Source organism: Phodopus roborovskii, unplaced genomic scaffold (assembly GCF_943737965.1).
Source record: "Phodopus roborovskii unplaced genomic scaffold, PHOROB, whole genome shotgun sequence".
Classification (NCBI taxonomy): domain Eukaryota; kingdom Metazoa; phylum Chordata; class Mammalia; order Rodentia; family Cricetidae; genus Phodopus; species Phodopus roborovskii.
In genome coordinates this window covers 28150638-28163318 of record NW_026126410.1, presented here as the reverse complement: position 1 = coordinate 28163318, position 12681 = coordinate 28150638, and the positions used below count along the sequence as shown (strand labels likewise).

General features: G+C 35.4%; 1 pseudogene; it reads right to left on the bottom strand.

Moving 5' to 3' along the window:
- Positions 1 to 1588: 1588 nt before the first annotated feature.
- On the bottom strand, positions 1589 to 11796 carry LOC127220783 (cytokine receptor-like factor 3; annotated as a pseudogene).
- Positions 11797 to 12681: the final 885 nt, after the last annotated feature.

Sequence of the window (12681 nt, the reverse complement as noted above, 5' to 3'; positions counted from 1 at the left end):
GCTCACTTCTTACTGAAATATACTTTTTATTTTATTTATTTCGAAGCAGGTTTTCTCTGTGTAGCCTCTGCTGTCCTGGAACTGGTTCTGTAAACCAGGCTAGCCTCAAACTACTCTGCTTCTGCCTCCCAAACTCTGGGATTCAAGGCTTGCACCACCACCACCCAGCCACCTACTGAAATATCACAACAAAACCCATCAAAACTTTCCATTTCTTGTGGCCCAAGAGGTAAGCTCACTTTTTTTTTTCTTTTTTACATATTGGTCTCAGTTCCCTCTCCCGTCCTTCTATTTTCCCTCACTCTTACCCTCTCATGCCCCCTGACCACTCTCCTATCTCACCCCCCCCACACACACACACATACAAACACACTCCACAAGTAGGATGATGCCTTGTCTTTTTTGTTTTTTTTTTTTTTTTGTTTTGTTTTTTTTTGGTCCAGCCAATTTGGTCTTTGGTATGCTTCTTGTAGTTTCATTGGCCTGTCCTTTACTGGGGAAGTTTTCTTCAGTGATTTTGTTGAATATGTTTTCTGGCCTTTGAGCTGGGCTTCTTCGCCTTCCTCTATGCCTATTATTCTTTGGTTAGCCTTTTCACAGTTTCCCACATTTCCTGGATGTTTTGTGTTAAGGATTTGCTGGATTTAAGGTTTTCTTTGGTTGACGGATCTATTTCCTCTAAATTATCTTCAGTGCCTAAGAGTCTCTTCCATCTCTTTTATTCTGCTGGTTATGCTTGCATCTGAAGTTTCTGATTTGCCCAGTTTTTCTATTTCCAGCATTCCTTCATTTTGTGTTTTCTTTGTCTCTATTTTAGGTCCCATGTCTTGAACTGTTTCCTTCATCTGTTTAATTATTTTTTCTAAGCTTTCCATAATTTCTTTAAGAGATTTGTTTTATTTCTTCCAATTTTTCATTTGTTTATTCTTCCGTTTCTTTAAAGAATTTTCTCACGTTGTCTATGAAGGCTTCTATCATTTTTATGAAGATATTTTTTAAGTTGTTCTCTTCTGCTTCATCTGCTTTGGGGTGTTCAGGTCTAGTTGGTGTAGAGTCCCTAGATCCCGGTGGCGTCATGCTGGTCTTTCTATTTTTAGCTGTTTTCTTGTATTGCTGTTTTCCCATCGCTTCTTCCAGTGGGTGCAGGTAGGGTCTCTCTCTCTCTCTCTCTCTCTCTCTCTCTCTCTCTCTCTCTCTCTCTCTCTCTCTTTCTCTCTGCTACTCACCCATTGGGCTTAGGTGGGTCAGAAGTTTGATGTCTGTACCTCTCGGTGGCCCAAGTTCTTTAGGAGGTCTACCTCAGGCAGGGGCCTGGAGATAGGGGTTAAAGACCGGTCTCCAAAAGAGGCCCTTCAATGGTTTTCAAATATCAGTAAGGCAGGGACTCAGGTTGGTAATAGGGGGTTATGGCTGGGGCCTGAGCTCCAGCAGAGGACTTTCAATGGGAGCTCAGAGATCAGACAGGCGGGGACTCAGGATTGTCCAGCATTGAAATATGGCATTTCTAGTCTTATGCTCAGGTGCAGCAGCTAAGCTAGGTTGAGGTAGAAACAGCAAACCCTCAAACCAAAGCCAAGACCTCAAAATGCTAAAACACCAGCACTTTCCATCCAGGTTAGAAAAACGAGGATCTGAAGTAAAGAGAGACACAAGACTGGTCAAGCAGCCACTGAAATACCACCTCTCTGTTACTGGAGTTAATGGTTACTGGAACTTCCTTCATTGTTGTTAGAAGTCCCTAAAGTCACAGCTTTGATGTCAAGTGAGATAGTCCTTCTGTAGCACTGACCACGCCCATTGGGGGGTGGAGCCATGGGCGAAAATGACCTGGGGAAGGAGTTCGGAGGGGGCCATGAAAAGGCTCTCTTTCTGGCGTGACTCGGACAGGAGGGGATCCAGTTGAATTTCCTGGTGTTCATCTGTCTAGGTTGTAAGTTATTTCTCCCTGAATAAACATCTATTCGGCCTATTTGTTTATCCCGATCCTTATTTACCGCGATATAAGTTATTTCTCCCTGAATAAACATCTATTCGGCCTATTTGTTTATCCCGATCCTTATTTACCGCGATATCGGATCCCGAGGGAAATACAGGCAACTTATTAGTCATTTCTTTGCCATTGACAAAAACTGCACCATTGGTGCTGATGCACATAGCAAAGAATCATAGCCATTCTGCTTTTCTGCACATACTCCTATACTATCTCTTCTGTCTGTCTGTCCCACAGTTTTAACTCTGAATGTTATTGTCCGCCCACAGAAGTAGGTTGTAGAGAACATCTGCAGACTCTGCATTATTCGGGAGTGCAATATTTTATTCGACTGCTCAGACTGTATTCCACAAAGCCAAGTGTCCACTCATGGGGCACCAGTGTAGAGTGACCTGTCTGAGGAACTTCTCTCCAATGACCATCTCCTCGGTTGCAGACTCTGAATTGATAATCAACATTGGGGGGGGTTCTATGTGCACCACTATGAATTCAGTGTCAAACCCTACATCTTCAAAATAATTTGCAGTACATTTATGGAACCGGAGCCTGTAAACTTGGGCTTTAAAGTCATTATCCACCTTACACCATCGTACTATGATGCCTCCAGGTTTCTCTATTAATAATTCAATCTGTACTGGAGGGCGGTACTGCTTAAAATTGTGGTATTTTCCTATGTTAAGAATGGAATCATCCAACTGATCCTACAAAGAGGGTACATCAACTAATGAAGGCACTTCTGGTAAGCTGTCCAACTGAAAGTGTGAGGCCTTTTTGGTAAAGTTCCACAATTTGTCATTCTGTTCTATACCACCAAGAATGGCAATCTCACCTTCTCGGACTAGGCCATCTGTGGTGTTAACTCCATGTTCTACGAGCTTCTGGCAGTTATCTAACTATTTAATGGAGGCCTATTCAATGGTGTCCATCACTTGCAAAAGGGTCACTAGTCTCTCATCTAACAGCTTTCCAAGGGTTCCTTTTAAATCACTAAAATGTTGTTTGAAGACATCTCTTGTCTGTGAAGCATTCTCCTTTATCTGCCTCTGTGCCTTCGCAGCCCCACAACCGCTGTCATAGCTCCCACTAGTAGCTCTGCACTGCTTCTTGCAACAGGGTCCATCATGCCCTTCCTCTGGCTGCTCTTCCCATCAGGTTCCTGATTGCTCCAGGTTCCGATGAGTGGCCCTGTATGGAAGGCCCTGCGGGGTTTTTCGCAGGGAAAGCACCACTGTGCTACCATTTTGTTTTTGTTGTTGGCGTTTTTTAATATTAGTAAATATTACATAGTACAAAAAATTTAATTTTTTTTACCAATTTTTAGATTCATGACTCTCAGGTTTGTATTTCTAATTTTTAATATGCATGAGTATAAGGATATTGAAAATTTTCTACTTCCACCTATCTAATTTGTAATGCTATTATGCAGTAATTTTACCCTCACAGTCTTCATTGGAGTTTCACTCTGCGAAGTTTCAAACAACAATGCTATACAGAGAACAGGAAAAATGAAAGCAGACATTTCCTTATTATCCCCCTCCTTCCAGCCCACAACATGCCCAGCCTTGATGCAAGGGGAGGAACTTGGTCATTTCTTAACTTGATGTGTCATGCTTTGTTGAAGCCCATGTGAGGGCTGCCCCTTTCTAAATGGAGACAAGGAAGGAGTAGATGGAGAAGGAGGTAGTGATCAGATATGAATGAGGGAGGATTCAGTGAGTGAAATGGAGGAGAGGGGAGGGAGAACTGGGGGGGTATGTAAAATAAATGAGAAAAAATGTTAAATGAATAAAATAAAAAGAATAAGACATTTGTCATGTGACAGCAAACTGCTTAAGCTTTTCTTGGCTGAGAGAGACAGGTTGAAAAAAGTGTACTGTCATTTCAATAGTTGTATACCAGGTGTCAAGGCCTCTCTTAATTTTCTCTGAGGAAGATACCATATCTGTAAATCCATCTGTGATTGTAACCACAACCTAATTATGCAGATGATAATCAACTGTCATTCTTTTTGACACATCTGGCTTTATACTGTCCAAATAGACACGTTAAATAGGGATACAGTATGAATTAGCACTCTTGCATAGTAACAGACATTTATGGTGGCACTAATCTTTGTAATTTCTCACACTTGCTCAAATATGTTCAAAGCAGCATTATTCATAATAACCAGAACATAAAAACAATCTAGATTCCCCTCAACTGAAGAATGAATGAAGAAAATGTGGTACATTTATACAATGGAGCATTACTTTGCAGTTTAAATTAAAAAAAAAAAGACATCAAGAAATTTCCAGGCAAATGGATGGGACTAGAAAAAAAAATCCTGAATGAAGTAAACCAGACTCAGAAAGACAGACACTGTATGTACTCCCTCATAAGCATATATACTACATATTGTCTTCCCATGTCATATATTGAGTTTAATCTGATATACATAGAACATCTTAATTCATCCCTGGAGCTTGAACTTTGTAAAGTTTCAGATAATAAAGACATGATATAGTTAGTGGTTGTTAAGTCGTTTCCTTATTCAGTAATGGAAGATTAATACATAATCACTCCCAAATAATAGCTAAGTTTTTAAAAGATTAATAAGTAAAATAGCTAATTTCTCTGTAATGAATAATGAATTATAAATACTGCAATGAATATAGCAAAATATATTTCAAAAGGAAAGAGAAGAAAGTGAAAATGGATATGAGAGCGTCCCTTACCAGCAGGAAGTAGTTTGGAAAGAACGACTCCCAAATTCCCAAATATTGTCTATAAATGTTTGTTTTCATTTAAATGGATTTGGTTATTAAAAAAATAATAGAAAAAGAAAATGGATATGAAACTAAGTTTTCAGGCAAATTAAAGTGTTACTTGTTACATATAGAACTGACAAGTATTTTCAATCCAACATTGCCTTTAATAAAAGTCAAATAACTATTCCTTAAAACAATATAGAATTAAATGACAACATGCTCTGTTTCCCCCCTTTCCTTCTAAAAACATGTGGCTGGAAAAGACATAAATGAGTAGCTATTTGGTGATCATTAATGCAAATTTTGAGAACAGTGTTTTATCATTAGGATCATCTTTCCCTTTAGTTCAGTTTATAAATCCTACACTTTAACAATTTGTCAATAATATCTATGTTAATACTCGTTTATTATTAATATTTAAGATATAATGAATTACTAAAAATGTACTCCAGAATTTATTCTTGGAAATATGCCTAATAAATAAGGAATGTAATGATTGATTGATAATATATAAAGAAATTATTTAAAAAATGCAATAATTGTCCTGAGTTTCAGAAGTCTGTTTCAATAACATACTTCATCACAAGTATTTACTTCCATGCTATAGTGATAAGAACAAAAAGAAATTAGTAACTTCTTTCAAAGAACTTAACAATTTGTGAGGCTGACATACCTCAACATTCAGTACTCAGAAATAGTTCAAATATCTGGGTGTTAAGTTACTATCTTCACAGCAGTTCAGAGTATTAGAAAATATGTGTGAAGATCAAAAGTAGAATGAAATGTCTTCACACATGTACAAAGTATATTTTAGTGCTTGAACTTCAAATACTCAGACTAAGTTTTCTATACTTCATAAGGACCTTTACAGATTTCTGTGTTCCTGTGAATTAGAGTGGAAAATCCTCTGCAATCCAGTAGGAAACCTGTCAAAATTCTGAATGACATTTCAACTGTAAGAGATTTCAGTTTCTTGTAATATCCGAAAGATTCTCGGAAATACATTTCTTCACAATGTTCCATATGAAGTAAAGGACATAAGGACTTTGTACACTTTTAATGAATATAGGGAAATATAGTATTATCAATATTGCACTTTACTATGTGGACAAGAAACTTCAAAATATTCTCTTTGGGAGGAGATGGAAATAAAATAGCCAGAAAAAAACTTTATTCTACAGAGCTTCTATTCAAACTAGATGGCATATCCTGTGTCCAAGAATTTCCATGCCCAGGAATAGTTTATTTTGTGTGTGTATGTGGGGAGGGGGTGTGCTTTTTATTATGTTAGGGGATTTTTTATTTTGTTTTGTTTTGGTGTTTTTTCTTTTACTAACTTATTTGTATGCATTTTGAATTTTTCGTTCATTTTAGAGGCAAAGTAAGAGTGAGAGAAACAGAAAGGAGAGGACATGTATTTGAGGGTATGTTGAGTTGAAGTTATAAAAGTCATTAAAATGCATTGCATCAAAAATTAAATTAAAAAAAATGGAGTGATCCAACACATGCAGAGAATTACTGTTTAACAATATCCAAGATTTGGTCTCCATATGGCAAATTGTTACACCAAGAGAAAGTCTAATATACAAAGGTAACTCCTGTATTTAAGAAACTAAAACTGATGAAATAGTAGGAAAGCATACAAAAAGCAGAGGCGAGTTTTTCTAAAATGTAAAAATGTCTCAAATTTCAAGACACTTTAATAAAATAGAATCTTAATGAGATAATGAGTTCATAGATGTGGAAATCCAGGGATGTGTCATCTAGTATGGAAGCATGAACCCACTGTAATACTTAATAACAAAATTTGTGTCTAAACATTGTTTTTCTCTAGATAGACTTCTGAGTGGCAGGAGAGATGTGTATTCATAAAATGCATGTTTTATAATAGCATTCACTTTTAGCATCAGACAGGAGAATGTCATTCAGTGGCAAATCTTGAAAGCTTTGTCATCTTCTGCCTTCTGAGGATTATAGTGTAAGAGATCAGGAAAGTTCATATAGTTTAAATACCAATACCAGAAATAGATTATGGTTTCATGAAAGAAAGGGCTATGTGGAATATATATATATCCACTATATACATACATATGTATGTGTGTGTGAGGTATGTGTGTATTCTTGTGTGTGTGTGTGTGTGTGTGTGTGTGTGTGTGTGTGTATACATGCTGGCAAGTAGTCATCACAGATTTTGTTATTTTGTTGCTTAGACAGATTCTGTAGTAAATAGTAGCTGTGTTGATAGTTCCCAAGTATTTTTGTAACAACTTGTCATGTTTACACCCTCTGAAGCACTTTCTGAACATTCTAAAATTATTCTGTGGCTTCTGAAAAAAAAAATGCCTGTCTCCAAAAGAAAAGAGGAACTTACTGACTTATTGAAATAAGAAAGAGAAGGCTGAATCAAATTGCTTTTCCAAGGGACAACACAATATAATTACATACTAAAGGGTTAAGTTGTATATCACATTTAGCAGGAATAGTACTTCAATGTTGTATGCCAAAAGCTACAACATTGGTGGATAAAGATAAAAGTAAACCAATCATTAGCTATAATATGTCACTTTTTAGAAAATAAATGAATGTTTTCTAAGCCATTATTGAGTACAACTGTTAAAATTTGTATTAATGTTTAAAAAACTCCTGCTAGAGATTTTATGTAGACAAAGATTAACTCTCTTATTTAAAAACTGTTCATGATAAAATTTCAAATGATGTTTTAATCTAATATATTTTAATTTTCAAACTGGAGTCATACATCCACATATAAATGATGTTAAATTTTAATAGTCTATTTATATTAGTTAAATGAAAAGTGTAATCAAGTAACTGTAGCATATAAACATATTACTCTAAAGAAACAAAAATCCTTTTCCATTTAAAGTGATTTGGTACCTGTTAGTAAATTAATCAATTCACATTGCATTTCTACAACAGAGAATATATCTTCTTTGCTAATCATGTATCTCAATGATTGTTATCATAATGGTCACAAAAAACTTTGCTATAAACTATATTAAGTCTGGTGTATTTTTCTATACACAATAGTTACTCTTAGATCGCATAGCTTACAACAATTGGCTTGATGTGGATAGAAAAGGGACCTCTGTTTATATTACATTTACAACTGATACAAAAGTCACATGAGAATTCTGTTAATTCTTTGGGTAATATCATGCTATTTTTAACCCAAGAAATCTCCTGGAACCTAGCTCTATCATTTAATATGGGAATCTCTTGATGATGTAGAAGGGTTCAGTATTACTGGCTATTGTCACTTTCATATTAATTCTAAACTTTATTTTTTCTATTGATGAAACTCCCTGTCAGGAGTGATAAAAAGAAAAGTCCCCAGTTTATCTTAGAACTACTTATAAATCTGAGATTCTTTGAATGAGCATAATTAAACTTTTATTTGAAGAACATATCTCTTCAGTTTATATTCACATTTACTCCCCTGCTTAGCATCATGGAAATGCTTTGTTTATCACATCCTCAACTTCTTATCTTGTTGTTTTCTAGGCACCATACAGAAACCAATGAGATCAAGCTTGATGATGAAATGATAGAAAGAATTAAAGTTTTGGATTTTACCAATTTATTCTCATTGTTTCAATTTTCAGCATCAATTTGATTAATCTCAAGATTATTAGACTTTACTAATTCAATCATTGGTTCAATGCCCATGCTTTCTATTAAAGGCTCAAAACAGAGATGCACACACACACACACACACACACACACATACACACACACACACACACACATACAAACACACACATGCAAGGCAAATTTATGAATATAATAGAGAACTTAAAGTAGGACTGAAAAAAATCCCCTAAAGAAATTGAGGATGAGAAAAAACAACTTTGAAGAAACCAATAAAACCTTTAAAGAATGACAAGGAAACCATGAGAAAACAAATGAGCAGGTGAAGGAAAATTATAAGACCTAAAAACTGTGGTAGAAGCAATAAGGAAAACATAAGCTGATTGAATTCTGGAAATGTAAAATGTGGGCAAGCAAATAAGAACTGCAGATACAAAAACCAACAACAGTTAATAAGAGATGGAAAAATCACATACATTGAATATATGAGAGAAGAAAATTCCTAACACAAAATATCCAGGGAATCTGAAACCCTATAAAAAGGAGCAAACTTGCTAAGGACAATATGGATAGCAGAAAGAAGAGTCACAGCTCAAAAATTCAGATCCATAGAAGAAAATTTTCCCAACTCAAAAGAGGACATAACTATAAACCTCACAGAACACCAAATAGATTGGACATGCAGGAAAAATTAATACTCATTAAATCATCTCAAATTTGCGATACTTGATCCTTCATAATCATGCCAATTATTATATAAATGTGCATTTATACAGGAATACAATAACATAAAATATAGGAATATCTATATTATTGAACACAAAACTAGAAAATGTTCAGTTTCTAAGTTAATTGTACACATATAATTTCCTGGCTAAGCACTTAATATTAGGGGAGACTATTTTACCTGCTCTTAGGTTTCCACAATTGCCTATTGTTCTTAGAAGAGGAATAAGGATTCTTCAACATGAGTATTGGTGTAAAGGTTGTTGAGCTCTTGCTTAGACCACTATCTTGATGAAATTTCATGTCTGTCTTTTCTAGAAGACACAAAATCACAAGAAACTTCCTCCACTATTTATCTACTATGAACCATTGGCATTTGTGTAAAAAAAAAAAGCTTCACAGTTCTTCAGATGTGCATTTTTTTTTTTCTGATTGCTAGGGGTGATGTACACTTTTTGTGGATAGTTTTAGACATTGTTATTTCTTCTTCCAATAAACTCTGTTTAGATACAAATAACACTTTTTGAGTGCTGTGAAATTACATGTGTGCCTTCCCCACACATAAATATCCCACATTACTTAGCCACCATAACTTGTATTCTGACTTTAATTGTCTGACTAATAATTGTCAGAGAGAAGGGGTTTTTTCTTCCTTACTGCGTTAAAGAAAATTAGTTCTACTGAAAATATTTATAATTTTATTTTTGGAGAAACCTTGAACTAAGTATGGTGGCATCCATTTACAACCCCAACTATTGGCCAACAGAGGCAGGAGGATTCAGACAGAGGGCAGACTAGGCTACACAGGCTTCAAAGATGTTTTAAGATTTCAGACAAATGTTAAATTATAATCTACAGAGCTACTATTGGAAGGATTTGCTGTCTGGTCGAAGTTGCAGTCTCTCATGGCCTGGCATTTTTGCCAAAAGCCTGGAAACATGGAAAAAATCTTGGACGGTTGTCTCTGTGGTACCCACAGCCTTCATAACCCTGTTTTCAGATTCTATTCCCTCTGCCCTCATGGACCAGTGCAGTCAATGATCCCGAGAAGAAGAGACACAAGTTACAACCTGGAAAGAATTCGTGAATGAGTTTTCCTACTGATTTCAGAAAGAAGCCATGGGTAAGACCTGCTTAGTGCTTGAAGGGGATCAATATGTTATAGTTTCTAAGACTCCAACAAACCAGTAAGAATTAGACTGATTATGTTATTCTTAATCATTCCTGTACACATACACATACACACACCCACACACACAGACACACACACACACACACATATACATACACACACCCCCCACACACACACACAATCTCTGTGGCAATTGACATATTGTCAGTTTGATACTTACCTGAATAAGTATCAAGTACTTGATAGAGAAGAATTTGTAATGTTTGTGACTATGGCTTTAAGTAACTAATTATCTTTATTCATGGAATTATGAGATGGTATGAAAGACAAATCATAGACTTTCTCTTTCAATATTTTTTCAGTTTTAATTAGTAAGTGCAATACATAATGCTCTAATTATGAAATTAATCCATTAGAATAGTACGTTTTTTTTTTATCATTTTACCCCTTCTAATTGTTTCCTGATACCTTAGATCAATGTCCTTCCACCTTCCAACCAGTCAGTCTTCCATTATTGCATAATTATATACTTGTTGCTTACTTATTTGTATGTGTGTTTCCTTCTTTATTATTGTGACCAATTTATCTTGAATTATTTCTAAGAAAGTTGACATTCTCCTTGTTGCCTTACAATCGAAGATATTGCCTATCCTTCCTGTATCAATCATGAGTGTCATATGCATAGCAGAATTCAGTAAAATATTTTGTATGCATCCAATATTGCACTCAGAATTAATAGCTAAAAGTTTTGAGAAATATTGACAATTTCACTTTTTATAATTGAAAATAGAGTCTTTTCATTAAATGTATTCTGATTATTTTCTCTGTCCCATTTACTAACCCACCTAAATGCACACTTTTCCTTTTCTCTCTAATAAGCCTATGTAGGTATAGTAAAATAAGGAAAATACAAACAGAAAGAATAGCAAAAAGCAAACACTTTGGAAAAAAGAGGAAAGGAAAAAATACAAAAAACACAAACAGATATTCAAAACACATATTAACATACACATACACAGAAAGTCCACATAAAATGAGATGGAAATTTTAATATATAGGGAAAGAACCTGTAAGATAAAAGCAAATGCACAGACAAAGGATTATGAGATGTAAACAAAATTCCCCAAAATATCATGTGTTTATTTTGAATTGTGATCAACTGTTGGATATCGGGCCTACCCTTAAGTTTGTTTTGTATACTCAGTGAAGGTATTTAGAGGAAAGAAGTCTTTCATTTGCAGACAGCTATCAGTTGAAGATAACTTCTGTGTTAGAGATGGGAATTGGTTTGCTTTCCCTTCTTAGCATTGCCACCTCATCTGGCCGTGACCTCATGGTGGCTGAGTCTCTGTGAGTTTGAACATCTGTCAGCTCTGTTGTGACTCGAAGTTCTTGTTTCCTAGATGTCTTCAATGATGACTTTTTCTTAAAGTCTTTCTGCCTACTCTTCTTCAGGGTTCTCTGTTACCTAAAGGAGCAATGTCATTGAAATATTGCATATTTGTGAATGGTGAGACTTTGTTTCCATCCAAGGCCAGATGAATGAGCAAGGCACTGATCTGTGAGTTGAGCAGAATGTCATTATCACTCATTTTATTGCTTCATCTCTTTAGAAGAACAATAACATTTTATTTTCCTGAGACTATCTAGTCTCAGTTTCTTGGATACCTGGGCAGTGCCTGGCATGATTTCCATCTCTTGGAAGTGTTCTGTATTCAAATATGATAATGGTATGTTACTCCAAAAAGAATTGTGATAGTATTCTACCATCCTATCATCCAGCCAGGACACCATGGATGATTATACAGTGTTTACCTTACTACTCTGGTAGTATGCAGAATACCTTCCCATTCTGAGAAAAATAGTCAGTAGTGATGAAGGCTCTAGGTAGGGACCAGAGTGAAGTCTCCATGGTGGGTGAATTTTCTAGGTGTTGTCTTCAGCAATAGGGCCTTATGATGAGTTTATTGAAGAAGCACATAAACTTTACAACAGCCAGAGTTATTTGGGGGCTTACATGGAGCCCCTTTGGCCAAGATCTAATTTAGATGCAACCTATGCCCAGCAATGTATGTTTCATTTGGGAACAAGATATTCCTATGTCTCTCTAATTATTTGATGGTTTCAACTAGTTTTCATTCATAAATGATCCAAAACAATTTGACTTACAATTTCTATTGTAGTTATTTTAAATAATAATTGTCTTCAAAATGCTCTATAGTAAACCAGTGTTCCATGAGTAAAAGAATCCCAAACCATCATTTTTGATATCATAATTAGTAGTACTACATGTATTACTAAACTGAAAAACTACTAAAACAACCAAGACTCATTACAGTACTACTGTTAGTCAGTGCAATCTCATTAGTGATATACTATAATCTAGATCACACACTGAGCTTATGTTTGTCTAGAAAACAGTTTTGAGATAAGATTTCTCACATTCGAGAGTGCATTTATATAAGTTCAAAGTCTGG